The sequence below is a fragment of the Tamandua tetradactyla genome, chromosome 25, assembly GCF_023851605.1.
Source record: "Tamandua tetradactyla isolate mTamTet1 chromosome 25, mTamTet1.pri, whole genome shotgun sequence".
Taxonomy (NCBI): Eukaryota; Metazoa; Chordata; class Mammalia; order Pilosa; family Myrmecophagidae; genus Tamandua; species Tamandua tetradactyla.
The window spans coordinates 29,762,727-29,778,791 of record NC_135351.1 but is presented as its reverse complement, the minus strand read 5'-3'; the positions used below and the strand labels follow the sequence as shown (position 1 = coordinate 29,778,791).

General features: G+C 40.4%; 1 non-coding gene across 1 annotated transcript; it reads left to right on the top strand.

Moving 5' to 3' along the window:
- Positions 1-5,893: 5,893 nt before the first annotated feature.
- TRNAN-GUU (transfer RNA asparagine (anticodon GUU)) lies at positions 5,894-5,967 on the top strand. The gene has a single exon. It is a non-coding gene; the product is annotated as a tRNA-Asn (tRNA).
- The last annotated feature ends 10,098 nt before the right edge of the window (positions 5,968-16,065 follow it).

Below are 16,065 nucleotides of genomic sequence, written 5' to 3'. Positions count from 1 at the left end.
TGCATTATTACTTCACTTTCCCAAACATACATTATCATCTTCACCCCCCTTCTTCACTATGCGTGCACACACACACACACGGGAAGTGGACACACACAACATTCTTATATTCAGACTAGAGTAGGAAGGATTCATTTATTTTTTTGCTTTGCTGAAAGGCAAAACATTTATAAGAAGGTGATGAACACGGCATTACTAGGATGTGAGATATATGCATGTGTGTGCACACATACAGCCCTCTAGGAAACTTGCTTTTGGGAACACCAGTGTCAGATAAGTCCATGGGGTTGCTGATGCTTCATACATACATTTGAAAACACTGGATCTTAAGAAGTAGGGAAGTCAAAGATATCCAGAAACAGGGAAAGCTGAGCTGAGCTACATAGGCTAAAGAGTTCAGAATGTATCCAGTAAACCTACGAAATCAAGTATATCTGGAGTGTCAGAAATATTTTTATTTGAGGGGATGCGCATGTAAATGTTTTGGGACCCGACTTTAAACAACGAAATGGGTCAACAAAGAGTCACCCAGCCTTGGAGAGGCAGCCTTCATCTGTTTATACTCTGTGGAAAGTTCAGAGCTGTTTGAATCAAATCACCAGCCTCCAATTATTAGATATTTAGCCTAGAATTAACTGGGACAAGTCGAGTGTATCTCTATATGGAACCAATCAAAGAAATTCAATAGGTTACAGCAAGGGTTTGTGAGACAAACAGTGTCGACAAGGGGAATACATAACCAGGATGAATTTATCAACAGAATGTGATAAATTCTTATCAGAATGTGCATGAGGATAACTAGATTCAAATTAGCAAAAGAGAGCAATCTCAAGAAGTTGGTCACAATAGAGAAGGCTAACATAAATGCAAAATATCTCAAGTGATAAAATGTAGTAAATAAAACTATTTCAATTAGTCAGTCAGATGCAACCCTAGTCCGCAAACAGCTCTGACACACCTGAATGAGAGGATTTTTTAAATGAACTAACCCTCATTAGAATATAGACTTTACTCTGAGAAGTGTAACATGGAAAAAAATGGAATCAAAACTTATTGGCTATTTAAGGTTCCCAGCTAAATTCAATACAAATGTCAAACAATTACCATTGGCTTAAATAACAGGAAGCCATTGGCTCACGGTTTTTGAGGCTGAAAGTCAGAAATCCCAGGCATCAGCGAGGTGATGCTGCCTGCCCAACTGTGGTATTGAGAACTGGCTGCCAGGAATCCTTGGGTCCTGGCTTTTCTTTCACATGGTAATACATATAGCAACACACATGCAATGTCTTTTCCTTTCTCTTCTGGGTTCCGTTGGCTTCCGGCTTCCGGCTTTCCATGGCTTTCTCTTAACAACTGAATTTCATTCTACTTATAAAGGACTCCAGTCACTGGATTAAAACTTAAACTGATTCAGGTGGCCAGACCTTCAAACGCTATGTATATGGGTTCACACTCACAGGAATGGATTAAGAACATGTTTTTCTGAGATACATAATTCTATCCGCTACATTGGCTAATCGTATTGTTCTATCTGTCCATACCCTTTTATTCAGGTAATGAATATTGCACTACAGGGTAATGAAACTACTGCACGGAGATGATCAGGTAGCAAGCTTGCTGAGGTCTCCAGCCAACAGTCTGCAAGGACCCAAGGCCTGCTGACAGCCACAGGAGTGTCCTTAGAAGTTGGATCCCTTTCTGCTAAAGCCACACTATGACTGCAGCCCCTGCTGACATCTTGACTATGTGCTTTTGAGAAATCATGGACCAGAAGCACTCAGCGAATATGCACCTGAATTCCTCACCCTCAGAATCTGTGTGATAATAAATGTGTTATTGTGACATGCTACATTTGGGATAATCTGTTAACACAGCTATAAATACAACTGGTCATACATCCAGATTTTTCCTTGCACACGAGAAGGCCACGGCACCACAGTTAGGAAATTAAGCAATAAATGACTTTCATGGCCATGCACTGACTGACCTTCCTTCTCCTACTCATTTCAAGTCTCACTCTGAGGCGGTGGAGACCTGATCGTGTCCACAAAGTAGTCCTCACTATTTGGTTTACAATAGGGTCATGAGTGTAGGAATAGAAGAAAGAGGGTCTTAATGAATGATGTCAACTCTAAGACCTTAAAAAAAATCTAGTGCAATATACAATGTGTTAAAAAGTGAAGGATTTATAGACTAAATCACAGAACAGCAAAGGGAAGCATGCCACAAAGTTTCTTATTAGAGAAACAATAAATATTCTAGAGCTAAAAAAATACTTGCACTCTCTACAAAATTTCTACTAATTCCAAACAATCCTTTCTTCATGAAAATCTTCCCTATGAATTCTAGTTATGTCAGTGTCATAGTGTCGTCCTGAACAAGATACACCATCCTTTTACTAACCCACAACTGTGCATTGTTCAGCCTCGTTGCCCTGTTCTTGGCACAGTGGGCATGTCCTACAAACTCCCTATTTTCTTCCAGAGTCAGTGAATAGGGTGTCCTGGATAACCAAATATTCTGATTAACGATGTTATTTCTTGCCCAGCATTTGTCTTTTAGAGAAATAACTCTTCCCCACTACATGTGATTCTGATTGTTTAAAATCATGGAACCCCTAACCCTAATCACAGAGTCTCTCTGCCTCCCTCTTTGTCTCTCATCTGTATCTTGTCTTTCTGTCTCACTCTGTGTCTCCATCTCTCCCACTGAGGTCCGTATGAATCTTACCCCTTTGCTGCATAAAGGACCAGATGCGCATGAAAGCATCTGTGGGTCTCCACTTGGTTCCTCACACACCAGGAGATGTTCTTAAATTAACAACCTCCTGCGAGCTCCTCCCTCAAATCTCCCCCTTTTAGATCTTAATTCTGACCTTTGAAGACAACTCTTCTCTTCAGGAAAGATCAAGAAGAGTTGTCTCTGACTGCACAGAGCTCCCAATCATTAACCACCTTGAATTTCAATCACTGTCCTAAAGACAATCCCTGCGTTGCATGGGTCGGAACCCAGCGCTACCCCACAGCTGATCATTCAAGCCCTTCTCTTCTACTCTCACCACCCTCTCTCATGACATGCTGTGTTCCATCTGCAGTTTACTGAGTCTGCAGGTGCCCCAACCGTGTCCCTCCTGAACAGGAGGGTAGACAATGCTGCCTACACCCAATGTGGACCTACTCTGCACAAGCATACTTATTCACACACTCGTGGTCTGATTCTTCCAAAACCCCGGCATTCACCCAGATACAGACACGCTCAGCCGTAGATCCCACACGGACTACTTAGGAAACTCCCTGATCTCACATTGGTCGCGCGAATGAAAGGGACAGGCTTTAAGCCTCCTGTAATGTTACATAGAAATAGAATAAACTGGGCTGAGGCTCCCAAGTCTCAGGAAGTAGGTTTTATTTTCTATGGCCACAGGGCTCAGCCGAGTAGCCTCTGAAAGTCTGAGCCCCGAACAAAAGACACCTTTAGCTTTTATAGACTGTATTACATGCTAGAGATAAGGTAAGCTTAATATAGCAACAGGCAATATTAAAGGAAAAACAATTGGTTAGTTTAAGGCACGAAGCGGGTTACAGAAGCAGATGAGCTGTTAGGGGAGGTTCCCCATCCCAGGTGTCTTGTCTCTCCTGCCTGCAGTTTCACCTGTTCCTGAAGGTCAGGAGAGTGGGTCTCTATTCCAGGAATGTGTCTTATCTTACCTGCCTGCAGTTTTATCCAATCCTGAAGGTCAGGAGAGGGGGGTTGGGGATTTTCCACAGAGAAGACAGCTGAACCAGGAGAAGAAGTGGAGGGGAAGCCTGCCTGCTTTAAAGCCTGCTTGCTACACATTAACCCTTGAAATAGATACAGACACACATATGTGCACGCTATGCTTCACCACAAACACTGACGACACACTTGGATTACATTCACACACTGAACAAACTAACCACATTCTGACCACACATTGATCCCCAAAACACACAGGCACACAATCTGACCTTCTCAACCACTACTGATCATGCCTATAGGCCCACTCTCCAGCCTTGGTCTCCTAACCAGTTGGCAGTGTAACTTAAATTCAGTCCTCTTAAGATGACCACCCATGCCTACCCCCAGCACACACACACACGCATTTCCCCACCTGGTGTGGCCAGGAGTAACCAAGTCAAATGGAAAGTAGCATTGGGGTAATACAACTCGGGAGCAAGTCTCATCTGACCTAGCTTCTACTTCCCCAGGACTCTGTTGAGCTCCTCATGGAAACTGAGGACCTTGCCCATTTTTAGGAGACTGGATTCCAGCCAGCATCGCTGGGATTAATGGGGGAGGCTGAGTCTTTCAATGACCCAAAATTCCTGGCCAAGAACAGACTCACCTGCTTTGTTTGCAAAAATTGTGCACCGGTGTGTATGTCTGCACGCGTGTGCGACTGTACAGATAGCATAGATGATAGCACTGAGGAATTACATAGCATGTTTACTAACACAACAGATGTGACAATGATGAATAAAATTCTACAAAGAATCCTATCTAGAAAAACATTAAAATCAGAGTGTGAAATATTCAATTGCAGAAATTATAAAAATCACAAGGAAATTGCCTCTTTGAATTAGGAACGAAATAACACATGTACAAGAGAAAAACTTAATGAGCTAAAAAACACAAAAATATTGATCATTTTTCCTGATAAAGTCTGATAAATTGAATTCTATGAGGGAAAAATATAGATGAGCCAGTATAAAAAAATTACAAAAGCACAAATGCAATATTAGGATTGACAAAAAAGAGGGGGAAAGACACTGATGTATTGGAAATAAGAAAATATTTTCCCAATATCATTATAAATCAGAAAAATTACATGGAATGAATTCATTTTTACAAATAACAGCAAAGCTAATATTGACAAAAGAACAGTACCTAACAAACCAAAATGTCATGGAAGTATTAATAAAGTTTACAAATCAATACTCAGCAAAAATATCCCTGAATTCAAATTAGTTTGATGAGTGGATTATTTCAGATATTTGTTCAAAACATGTAAACTATTTCAAAAATATTTTACAAAAGGCTTTGAAAGTTTACCACTTTCCTTTACAAATCCACAGACTGTGCAATCGGACATAGGTGAGAAATAAAAGCCTGGGGTGGGAGTTTCCAGAGGCAATGAGTGAACACCGTTTCCTGACCCAGAGTGTGGTGCATATGGGGGATGGGAGGGGGCAGGTGTGGTGGAGGTGACACAATTAGGAGGTCCCTGCAGAGGCCCAGATAAGAGGTATTGGGAGGCGGTGATAAGAAGAAAAGAGGATGAATGGGAGAAGTGATTTGAATCTAAAATGGGTAGGAGCTGGTGATGAATTGGACATGGCAATTCAGAAGGTAAAGTGGTCCCCAGTGACTCGAGATTTCTGGCTTCTATGGCTAGAAAAGCACAAGGAAAACCAAGAGATAAAGAGGCCACAGACTCTAAGGGCAGGGAGATTTTTTTTTCCTAACTTTATATTATTAAAAATTCCGAATCTATAGAAAATGTGAAAGAATATTACAATGAACAACCATATACACTTACACATTGATTTAAATTTTCCTCATTGACTATATCCAGTTAACTATCAACTAAAGATCTATCTTTTTCTCTCTTTTTTCTTTTTGGTGAACAATTCGAGATTATAATGCAGACATCAGGACACTTCATTCTTAAATATCTCAGTATGGCTCTAAAAATAAGAACTTTACCTTATCATCATCACTACTAAATATTTATAATGTAACTTTCTATGGACAGGCTATATTGAAATGTCCTTAATTACACCATTTGGTCACAATATTTCTTGTCTCACTTGAAAGGGTAGCTTGGAAAAACTCCTATAATTGATTCGGAGAAGCAAACGTTGGCATCTCTGTCTCTGTGGCGCAATCGGTTAGCGCGTTCGGCTGTTAACCGAAAGGTTGGTGGTTCAAGCCCACCCAGGGACGAGGGGCTTTCCTCCGATAGGCAAACGGTGGTTTCGAGCCTTTTCCTGAAGACTGAAATACCAGCTTTTTCTGACAATTTACCCAAAATGAAAATTCCCCGACATTAATCCATCCTTTGGACCAAGGACCGCAAGACGCCGAAACTACAGTGGTGTCCGTGAACCGGAAGCAACTCCTCGGTTCTGGCTTTGGATGTCCTGACATGAGCAACAGTGAGACCTGGTTTTCCTGAATCATCCCCACTCTCAGCTTCCTCGCTTTGTTTCAGAGGCGGCATTTTGACACCACCAAAATGAGAAATGTCTGTATTCCTAGACTCCGCAATTCCACTACTGGAAAATTACGCGATTGTGATATTTGTGCACCTAAAATTGACACATGTCAGGGTTATTTGTTTCAACTAAAAAAAAAAAAAACACAAAACAAGTAGCTTCAACAAGGGACTGTCATTGAAGTGGAATCCGGGCAATAGTGAAAACCAAAAAGGAACAAGGTGTGTCCTGTTAGCAGCACAAGCGCTGGTGTGTAGGGTGTGGGCTCCGGCTCTCGCTGGGCTCAGAAACCTCGGCGGTCTCAGGAGCCACAGCGCAGCCGTCATCACACAGCTGTAGGCAGCGAGCTCACGCGGCCTCAGAGGCGGCGCCAGGTTAACTGCCTCTCCTCGGCGCACCTCCCCATCTCCAAACAGCGTTGTCCATGGACCAAAGCTACCTGCAAGCCAGCTGACCAGGAGTTCAAAAATATTGTTTGCAGGAGCCCACGTACGCTGGTAACAGAAGGCTGAAAATGGAGCTTTAGAGCAGACAAATGACCACAGCGAAAACCAAGTCAAATCAATTGATTCTTGAAAAGGACACTGTCAAAGGCTTGTTTTTAATCTTCTATTTCTTTAGGTTTGTAAAGTTCTACTTGATGTACTTTTACATTAAATCAACTGAGGGCAATAGCCCTAGACTCCAATGTCTTAGTATTTATTCCATGGTAATTAGTCCTTTGTGCTTAGTTATAAAGCTCTGCCCTGGACTTTCAAATGGAATCACAGTAAAATGTACACCCAAAATGCAAGACTTTTTTTTTTTCACTTTTTATTGTAATAACATACATGTAACTCAAAACTTCCCATTTTAACCACTTTCAAGTGCATTAATTAAATTCACAATGTTGCGTTCCTATCACCACTGATCTTTACCAAAACCTTTTCATCACCCCAAACAGAAACTCTGCATCCATTGAGCATGAATTCCCCATTCCATCCCCCCCAGCTCCTGGTACCTTGTAATATACTTTGTCTTTATGAATTTGCTTATTCTAGGTATTTCATATAAGTGAAATTATACAATTTTTTTCCTTTTGTATCTGGCTTATTTCAATTAGCACAATGCTTTCAAAGTTCATCCATTTCATGGCATTTATCAGAATATCATTCCTTTTTACAGCTGAATAATATTCCATTACATGCACATACAACATTTTGTTTATCTAGTCATCTGTTGATGGACACATGGGCTGCTTCCATCTTTTGCATATTGTGAATAATTTCGAGTTCTTGCTTTTAATTTTGGGGGTATATATCTAGAAGTGAGTTGCTGGTAATTCTATGTTCAACTTTCTGAGGATCTGTCAAACTGTTTTCCACAGTGGTGTCAAACTGTTTTCCACAGTGGCTGCTTTTACAATCCCAACAACATACAAGGGTTCCAATTTCTCTGCATCCTTGCCAACACTTATTATTTTCTTTTGCTTTTTTTTTTAATGGCCATCCTAGTGGGTATCTCACTGTAGTTTTGATTTGCATTTTCCTGATGACCAATGATGTTGAGCACATTTTCATGTGTTTATTGGCCACTTATTTTTCTTGATATAAATTATACCATAAATTCCTCATTCTCTCAATTTCCAAGAAAAAAATAATTTCTTCTGAAGGATTGGTATGTTTTCATTTCTCAGGTTATGTGAATTACTTCAGTCTTCATTTTCATTTATTTTATTGTTAGAAATCTCAGAACTAAAATTTATTGCTCAATTAATGTATTTGAACCCTCTGAAACACCTCTTTCAAAATAGGTTTGGATTTTCCCTCCATGTATATACCTTTTTTCCTTTTCTTTGTTTTTTGCATAGGCAGGCACCGGGAAATGAACCCCGGTCTCTGGCATAGCAGGCAAGAACTCTGCCACCACCATCACCCACCCCCCCTGCTCCATGTATTTTTTAAGGTTTACAGCTGACTTCTCAATAGCAACAGTGAAATTATACTTCCAATTAGGTGAAAGAATATTACCAACAATACAGATTTTTGTATTAATTTCCTGTGGCCACAGTTCCAGTTACTACAAACTTGATGACTTAAAAACTTGAGTGTATGGGTAGTTCAGTGATAGAATGCTTGTCTTCCATGCAGGAGACTTGGGTTCAATTCCTGGACCATGCATCCAAAAACAAAAACAATGTGTTTATTCTCTTATAGTTCTGGAAGTCAGATGTCTAAAATCAGCGCTACTGGGCCAAAATCTATGTGCCGGCACAATCACAGTCCCTCCAAAGACTCTTTGGGAGAATCCCTTTCCTTGCCTTTTCCAGTTCCTAGCTACACTCCTTGGCTCATAGCCCCTTCCTCCATCTTAAAAGCTAGCTGCAGAGCATCTTCCCTCTCTGACTCTGCTTCCATCACACGGTCACCTTCTCTTCTATATCAGATTTCTCCCTCCTGTAAAGATATTGTGATTAAATTTATAGTCTATCCAAATAATCCAGGAAAATCTCCCCTTCTCGAAATCCTTAACTTAATCACACCTGTGAAATTCTACATCAAATAACATTCACAGGTCCTGGGGATTAGGGCATGGATATCTTTGAGGGCTTTTTTGATTTGTTAAAGCTACCAAAATGCAATGTACCAGAATGAAACAGCATTTAAAAGGGAATTTATTAAGTTCCAAGTTTACAGTTCTAAGGCTATGAAAACGTCCAAACTAAGGCATCCAGGGAAAGACACTTTGGCTCAAGAAAGGCCGATGTATCTGGAACACCTCTGTCAGCTGGGAGGGCATATGGCTGGCATCTGCTGGGGTCTTTGGCTTCTCATTTCAAACATCTTCCCTGCAGGTGCTTTCTTTCTGCATCTCCAACCATCTCTGCCTGTGTCAGCTCTGAAGTTGTTTCCAAAATGGTTCCCTCTTAAAGGACTCCAGTAAGCGACCTAGCTTGAATGGGTGAAGACTCATCTCCATGGGAACGGCCTACTCAACAGGTCCCACCCACAATTGGATGAGTCACATCTGCATGGAAACAATAAAAAAGATCCGATTCAAAATATTGAATCAGGATTAAAGAACATGGCTTTTCCAGGATACACAACAGTTTCAAATGAGCACAAGGGCTATTATTCAGTCCACAACAATTTTTATCACTAGTAAATATAGTCTGCAGGAATGAATGTACATGTTAGTTTCGGATGAGCAAAAATTGAAGGAATTCACCACCAGTAAATATACAGTAAAAGAACAATAAAGGAAATTCTTCTGGCAAAAACATTTGTCTATATTATAATCCCAGATAGCAGGTAAGAGATGCAGAGAAAATTGAAAAGCAATAAAGTGCTAAATAGATTTTTAAATATAGGTAACTTTTATAAAGTATTAAATTATTGTACAGTTAAATATATTTATATAACTAAAATACAAGACAAAAATAGCATATATTTGAGATGGTGTAAATAAGTATAGAATGTTCTAAATTCCTTTGTGGAAAAAGGCAAATATATCAGTTTATATCAAATCTGGGATGCATATTGCAGTTTCTAGAGTAACCAACAACAAAATAAGGAGTGTAATGTACAATGCTACAGAGAAGTGAAATTTTAAGTCAAAAATTGCTAGAAGGACAAAGACAGAAATGAGAATTACTGGGCAAGCTCAATCAGGATCATAGATGTAAAAATTACAGACACAACAATAACAAAGCAAAAAAATATTTAAATTTTAAACTCCGCCAACGAAGAGTTGCTAACTTCCCAACTTCCCATGCCTGCCAAAACCACGTGTCACACCCAAATCCCCTTAATGTCCCATCCAGATCAACACCTTATACTTCCAACACTCAAGTCCTTCATCATATATATATAAAGTCCATCATCATATTATATAGCAAAAAGTTAGGAATATTAGAGATTTCCCCCTCACAAAGTTGGCAATAATTAACCAGCTATGGCTTACCTCCAAGAAACAGCAACCCTGCATCCATGGCCTACGTGACTGATCAAGCAAACCATAGGCTACATGCCAGAATGCAACCCATCAATTCCTCCCAAGACAGCAAAGAAACTAACAGTTCCCTATTGGCCCTAAACCTCCTGCCTATAACCAAATCCTGCTCCTATCCAAAAATGCCACTTCTTCTTACCCTAATTCCCCACTAATCACAGTATAACCCATCAGCTATACTGACCCCTCCACGTCCCATGTAACACAGTGTATATAATGCTATACCTCTGCGTAGCCGGATACAGAGGTGGGCTGAGGTCTATTCTTCACACCCCCTCTACTGAGAGAGTGTCTTAATAAACTTCCCACTTGCAATCATCAGTCCTGATGTGCGCCATTTTTCCTAATAGTAAGAAATTTAGGAAGTTTGAATTTAATAAGTTTAACTTGAACAAATCAAAATATTTTGCTAAGCTGGTGATCTTGTTTTGTCTTGTTTGAGTAAACGAATTGTCAAAGACTCTGAATCATGCCATAGTTTTAAAAGGTTTGTAACTGAAGGCTTTTCTTATTATCTTGTAGCTATAGTTATAAAGGCTATTATATAAACACAATTTTCATAGTCTACAAAAAGAAACACAATTTAGGGCGGTGCGACAGTGGCTCAGCAGGCAGAATTCTTACCTGTCATGCTGGAGATCCGGGTTTGATTCCCAGTGCCTGCCCATGTAAAAAAAAGAAACATAATTTAATAACTTTTCTTTCTGTTTACTTCTTTAGACAATTTTGACTGTTTATCTGAACTAAACATTCCTAGGGTATGTGCATAACAACTGGATGATTTATTTTAAGTTAATCTCTAAAGTTTAAGGGAGGGAAAGAGAGAGGAAATGAGACAAAATAAGAAAAGTCAGCTTTATGCAAATAGCTAAATATGGTTCTCTCTATGTTTTATTAAGTTGTAAGGTGAGGGGACAGAGTTTATACGTGGAAAAGAGGTTTTGACAATATAAACACAGAAGGAGTGTCATACAGCTGATTTTGACATAATTAGGGTCCTTGAAAATTTTACCACTATGCAATTAAAAAGCCAGCACTTCTTAACCTCTGTTCTAGTTTGTAAGCTGCTGGAATGTGATATACAAGAAACGGAACTGCTTTTATAAGGGGGAGTTTATTAACCTGCAAGTTTACAGTTCTAAGGGCGTGAGAATGTTTAAATTAAAGTAAGTCTATAAAAATGTCCAAATTAAGCCGCCAACAAAAGGTTACCTTCACTCAAGACAGGCCGATGAAGTTCAGAGTTTCTCTCTCAACTGAAAAGGCACATGGTAATGTCTGCTAGCTTTCTGTCCAGGCTTCCTGTTCCATGAAGCTCCCCTGGGGGCGTTTTCCTTCTTTTGTAAAGGTCTCTGGCTGCTTGGGCTCTTTTGCTTTTTCCAAAATATTTCCTCTTTTAAAGGATTCCAGTAAGCTAATCAAGTCCCACCTGAAATGGGTGGCGTCATATCTCCCTCTAATCAAAGGTTAATACCCACAACTGGGCGTCACATCTCTGTGGAGATAATCTAATCAAGTTTCCAAACTACAGTGCTGAGTAGGGATTTAAAGAAAGGGCTGCCTCCACAAGACGGATCAAGATTTAAATATGGCTTTCTAGGGTACATCATCCTTTCAAATCGGCACAGTCCTCAAAGTCAGAAACAAACGGGAGGATACTTCCCACATTAAACAAACAAGTCAATTTTCTCAAAGTTCTTTCACCATCAGAGAAACCTTATGATGGAATTAGTTATGCTTAAATGGATTGAGTTTAAAATAGATGGAACCACATGGTCCTCTGCAAATTCCAAGCCAGAGGAAGGCCCATGAACAGGCTTAGGTCTGGGTCTGGGAAACCCTGATTTCTGAGACCCTACATCCTCTGGAAATGGAGTGAGATAATTTTTATTCTGAGTAAAACGATGAAGTGGCTCCTGTTAAAGAGAGAGTGGGAAGATGACTTTAATCCTCGGTTGTGTCAGATTGCATTGTGAAATTATTCCTAAAAACCTCAAACACTGCACAAAAGCCTTATACCATTTCAATAACTATACAAACACAATGCCAATTCAAAAAATAGTACCAAATCTCATAAAGATCAGTTACAGGCATGGTCTGTTCTAAAGCAAAATTCTCCTCTAGTTGTGGACCTGTGAATTTAGAGCAAGTTTTCTGCTTCCAACATTCAAAGAAGGAACAGTCATAGGATAAATGATCCCATTGCCACAGGGAAAAATTGGAAGAAAAGTAGGGGTCACTGGACATAAACAATTCTGAAAACCTGCTGGGCAAAATCCATTAGATTTCAAAGTCTGAGAGTCATTCATCCTCAGGCCATTAGAAAGCGGTAGTCCTACCCTTTCCAAGGGCCTATGAGTGGGCCTGCTTTCTCTAAACACTTGTATGAGGGCTGCAACATTGGGAAAACATTGGGGAGACCACCTTTCTCTTGGCCCCACCCTCCTCAAGCACATGGGTGGCACCTGGATTCTCTGCCATCTCCAGGGCACATGCTCAACCCTTTCAGAACAATGGGGTGGCAGCCAAGCGCACTCCAACCCCCAGGAAATGCAGTCCACCCTCTCTGAGGCCTGGGGCAACAGAATTCTTTCTAAACATCGATGTGGAATGTCTGCCCTCAGCCTCCAGAGCAAACTCCCTTCCTCTAATTGCATAGGTAGATCCACTCTTATGGCTTGAGTTTTCTTGGCTTCAGACCTTGGCCTCCATGGTTCTGACCCTGAGGCTGCTCTTGCTTCAATCATCCCTTTTAATCCAGACTGGCAGTAGTTCCATTTACACAGGTCTGGCAAATAAACTGTCGACTTGGCATGCAGCATATAGGGGATCAAAGCCATCAGACAATAGGCCCTTCCATAAATCCTTTATGGATAACTCCACCTCCAGTCCTGGCTTGTCTTGTAATGGCTGACTTGCTTCATGTTTGATTAAATCCTCACATGGGGCACTAATCTCTGCGTCTCACTTTCTGGAAGCCCAGAATTTTCCAGACCATCAGTTTCTGGTTTCTTTGCACCCAAAAGTTCAGTCCTCAACCTATGCTTTTCTTGTCACATTTTACTATAAACTTCAAGGAGAAACCAGGCTGCATCCTCCACATCTAGCTTGGAAAATTCCTCTGTTAAATATCCCAGATCATCACATTCAAATTTTCCCTTCCATCCAGTGCCAGTATTCAATCTTGCTGAATTATATCCCAACTTAAAACAAGGATTGCCTTCTGTTGTAATTTGCAAAAGCTGCTGGAATGCAATATACCAGAAATGGAATGGCTTTTAAAAAGGGAATTTATTAAGTTGCAAGTTTACAGTTCTGTGGCCATGAAAATGTCCCAATTAAGACATTCAGAAAAAGATACCTTAACTTCAAAGAAAGGTCGATGAAGTTTGGGGTTTCTCTGTAAGTTAGGAGGGCACATGATGACATCTCCTAGCTTTCTTTCCTCATTCCATAAGGCTTCCCCAGGGGCATTTTCTTAGACATCTCCAAATGGGATCTGCTGGTTCTGAGTTTTCTTTTTTTAAATACTTCTCTCCCAAAGGGTTCCAGCAAACAACCTCACCCTGAATGGGTGGAAACACATCTCCACGGAAACCATGCACAATTGGGTGGGTCATATCCCTATGGAAAGAATACAAAGATCCCACCCAGCAATATCGAAGGCGGACTAAATGACATGGATTTCCTGGGATACACAACAGGCCCAAACTGGCACACCCTCCTTCCAGTCAGCAATGACACATTCCTCACTTCTGTCGAAGTCTTCAACAGAAGTGTCTTTAGAGTCCATATTTCTGCCAACAGTCTCTTCAAAGCAAACTAGGATTTATCTACCAAGCTCCTCACAATTCTTCCAGAATCCTCCTCTCATCCACTTAAAAGGTTGTTTCAACATGCCTGATATTTGCAAACGCAGCAGCATCCAACTCCTGGTACCAAAAATTTGCTTTAGTTTGGTGAAGCTGCCGGAATGCAATCCACTAGAGATGGACTGGCTTTTATAAAGGAGATTAATTCAGTTACAAATTTACAATTATTTGGAGGAAGGGCAGCTGGCTTTTCTCTGGCTTTCTCTGTCACATGGGAAGGCATATGGCAACATCTGCTGGCATTCCCTCCTGGCTTCTGGGTTCAAACAGCTTTCACCAGGGTGATTCCTTTCTGCATCTTCTAATATCTGGGTCTGAGCCAGCTCTGAGCTGGGCTGGACTGAGCTCCTCAGAGCTGGGCTGAGCTGTTTCTCTTTCTTCTGACCTCTCCTTTTAAGACTCAGTCATTATGAAAGACACTCCTCTTAGCCTTCCACAGATATAATCAGCCCTAGAACAAATTTATATGCTGATGATTTAAGTCCGTGGCAATAGAACAAATAGACCAAGTTAACACCTGAACCTAACTACTACAAGTGTTAGCCTTCATAATATGAGAAGCTATTAATTTGTTTCTGGCATGAATTTGTAATTTACCTCAATAACATAACTCACTGCATCTTCCTAAATCCAAAAACTTCACTAATAGGGTTTTGTCAACAGTTATACTAGCAAAAGCAAACATGTATCACCATCTATTCCAGCCAAATTGAATTATCTCCTAGTCTTTGTTCATGCTATTCTCTTTGCCTAAAATGCTTTTCTCACCTCCCTCCTATACTTGGTTAATTCTTGCCTATGTTTAAGCATGCAACTGAGATGTCACCTTTGCCAGGAAGGCAAAGGCCCAAAGCTTGAAGAGATGCCCCCTCTATGTGACCCATGACACTCTATGCCACATGCCCCTATCTTTTTTCATCATCACAGTTGTGTAGTCATCATCATGACCATTTTTAGAACATTTATATCACTTCAGAAAAAGAAATAAAAAGAAAAAAAAACATATATTCCATACCCCTTAACCCTCCCTCTCATTGAGTATTTCAATCTACCCAATTTATTTTTACCCCTTATCCCCTCTGTTCTAATTTTCTAGATGCTGAAATGCAATATACAAGAAACGGAGTGGCTTTTAAAAAGGGGAATTTAATAAGTTGCTAGTTTATAATTCTAAGGCTGAGAAAATGTCCCAGTTAAAGCAAGTCTATAGAAATGTCTGATCTAAGGCATCCAGGGAAAGATACCTTGGTTCAAGAAGGCCAGTTACATTTAACATTTCTCTCTCAGCTGGAAGGACATATGGGGAACATGGTGGCATCTACTGGCTTTCTCATGGCTCTGCAAAAAAAAGACTCTCTCAAAAATGTTTCCTCTTTTAAAGGATTAATGGGTAGAGCCACGATTCCATGAAAGCTATCTGATGAAAACTTACCACCCACAACTGGGTGGGTCACATCTCCATGGGAACAATCAAAATGTTCCCAGTCAGCAATATTGAATGAGGATTAAAGGACATGGCTTTTCTGGGGTCTACCACAGATTCTAACCAGCACACCCTCCTTATTATTTATTTATTTATTGTCCTTACTTTTTACTCATCTGTCCATGCCCCGGATAAAGGGAGCATCAGACACAAGGTTTTCATAATCACATGGTCACGTTGTAAAAACTATATAGTTATATAATTGTCTTCAAGAAGCAAGGCTCCGATCTCATAGCCATTTGAGAACCTTCAGCATCAACTTCCTACTTGGACTCAAAGATCTTGGAGGACTCTAGAGCTTTGCTAGATCTTCATGAACCCAACACAGAAGCTTAACCCAGCCTAGACCCTGGAGTTTTCCCTGATGTCTATTGAAGACAGTGCACGGAAAGACTCGGCAGCTTCTCCTTTCTCCTCAGAAATGTTAATAAAGAATCTGAGCAACTTGACTCTCAACCCTGATAACCAATTCCTTTCCTCT